The sequence below is a fragment of the Anneissia japonica genome, unplaced genomic scaffold (genome assembly GCF_011630105.1).
Source record: "Anneissia japonica isolate Jap-2015-1 unplaced genomic scaffold, ASM1163010v1 scaffold287840_len1291095_cov163, whole genome shotgun sequence".
Taxonomy (NCBI): domain Eukaryota; kingdom Metazoa; phylum Echinodermata; class Crinoidea; order Comatulida; family Comatulidae; genus Anneissia; species Anneissia japonica.
Window position 1 is genome coordinate 571,423 of NW_022728493.1, and position 2,785 is coordinate 574,207.

Consider the following 2,785-nt stretch of genomic DNA (forward strand, 5'->3'; position numbering starts at 1 on the left):
AAACGTAAGAAAACAGCCAGAAATAGAACCAGAGCTTTCGGACAACACTAGTCCTTCCTCAGTGGCGAGTGAGTGAGGGTTGAAAAAGCCAGATATATATATATATATGTACAGATAATTCAAGAAATCCTTTAAATTAAATATATATATGATATGAGGAAATTGTTGTAATGTTTTGGCAAATTAACAATTATAATATTCATTTCAATATTTCAATTTTTTTGGCAAGTACTTCTAACTCAAATTGAATGATAATTATAATAGTAGGAAAAGACTGAATACACAAAAATAATACAATTTTGGTCTAAAGGAATGACCATAATTATGTTCTGGATGTAGACATTATGAGAATTTAAAATGGTATTTATAATTATTAACTAATGTGAAATGAAAAAAAATGGCCCAAAATAAGCTTTTTTTTTTCTGGTTTTACTTTTTTAGCCTTAATAACATGACAGCTATTAGTAACTTCATATACACACTTAAAAAATTATGAGTGCCTGACAAAACAACGAGTGAACAAAAACAAACATCATCAATATCAGTAAATATTGTGGAGAGAGAGCTTCCTGGCAGCGTTTTTGCAACTGGAATCCAACTAATTGTTGTAGGCAGCTCTGATCGAGAATCCCATGATGGGGATAACTTTCTGATAGGAATAGAACATTGACAACAGAAATTTGTCAATATAGATTTATATCAAGATAAATAACTAAGGAAATATGTACACTGAGGAGTCTTACTCATTTTGGGCAGTTGATAAGAATTGCTTCTGTTTTCCATCCACTGTTAGTTTCTGTTTGTTTTTGCGGCTATTATGAAGTGACCAATCAGAGGAATCAATTGTAAGGACAATCCATTATCGGTTAATTGTTTGTCATTCGTTAGGCACGTTGTTAATTCATTCACTCTTCATACTTGATCCTTCAAATCTTTGAGGAAAAAAAATCGATGATATGTTGTACAACTGATTTTTCCTGAGACACAAAAAGCATATTTAACGAAAAACTCGGGAACGGTTAATGAGATACAGATATTGAATATTTAAAAGCTAGGGGAAAAAAAGCCACCATTTTTTCCACCTTTAATTAATTAATGGTCTTTATTCATACCAATATTACTGCTTTTATGTAATTTATATTTTTATTTTTTTTCATATATTCTTTATATTTTTATTTTGGCGTTTGTTGTTTTATCATTTTTATTCATTTTTTTTTATACAAGCAATGAAATTTACTTTTTTATTGATGAATAAATTTAACTTTGACTTTAACTTTTTATTCACTTTATAATATTTTTGTTCATTGTTACTTGTAATGTTGGCCCTATTACATTATTTTGATTAAATAACAAATATATAAATTTGTTCATTTATTCAATAATTATTTTATTTTTCGTTTTTTTTAGTGGTTCATTGAATAATAAATTTATGTTATTTTGTAATCATTTATTTAATTACTTGTTTATGTATTCTTTAGGTTATTTATACATTAATTTATTTATCTATATTTAATTATTCATTCATCCATTCATGCATCTGTCAATTTAGTCATATATTCATTCATATCTATTCATACCTCATGATATCTTTCATTCATTCATCTAGTCATTTACCATTTTCATAACCATAGCAAATTATCTATTTTATCTATAATTACTTAGTTCATTCATTTATCCATTACTTATTTCATTCATTGATACACCCATCTATTCATTTTTTCAGGTACTTTTTCATTCATTCATTTAGGCATTTATCTAATTCATTCATAACAATAACAAATTATCCACTTATTCTACCATTATTTAGTTCATTAATTTATCCAATAATTATTCCATATATTCATACCTCCATTTATTCATTTTTTCAGTTACTTTTTCATTCATTCATTCATTTAGTCATCTAGGACTAGTCACTTATTATAACCTTAACAAATTATCCATTTATGTTACCATTCTTTAGCTTATTTATTTATCCAATAATAATTTCAGATATTCATACCTCTATCTGTTCATTCTTTCAGTTACTTTTTCACTCATTCATTTAGGCATTTAATCCAATTCATTCATAACTTTAACAAAGTATCTATTTATCCTACCGTTATTATCATTTGTTTATCTATTAATACTCTGGCCGCCAAACACGGAGGCATCCGTGTTTGGTAACGCAATGCTTGACCGCCAAACACGGAGATCTCCGTGTTTCAGGTTTTTGGACGGAATCCGATAGATGGGGTAATTACGGACATGTATTAACAATTTGAACACTGTATTCAGTGTGGACTGTAAGTATTTCACTATTTGTTTGTTTATATTGAGCGTAGTGGTATATGATGTACTTTCACAAAATCGCGATTGTCTCAGCTTTGTTGTGCGAAATTGCATAAATCTCCAAAAGTGAGTCATTTTTATTTTACTGGTACGGGTCACATATTTTGATTAGAATAAAGTGTTTGGTACCATTGTGAACCGAAGATGTTTGTAGTTTTTTTTAGTATTGATTACATGTCAATCTCATCCCTTACACACTCTCAAAAAGCTTTGAAAAAGTGTTAAAATTCGCCAAAAATCTGGCTGTGGCTGATATACTATCTTTTTAATAAATTCATATATACCTCCATCTATTCATCATTCAGTTATTTATTCATTCATTTATTTAGTCATCTAGGACTATTCACTTATTATAACCTTAACAGATTAACTATTTATTCTAAAATTCCTTATTTCATTCATTAATCAATTAAAGATTTCATTCCATTTTTTTCATTCATGTTTTCATTCATTAAGA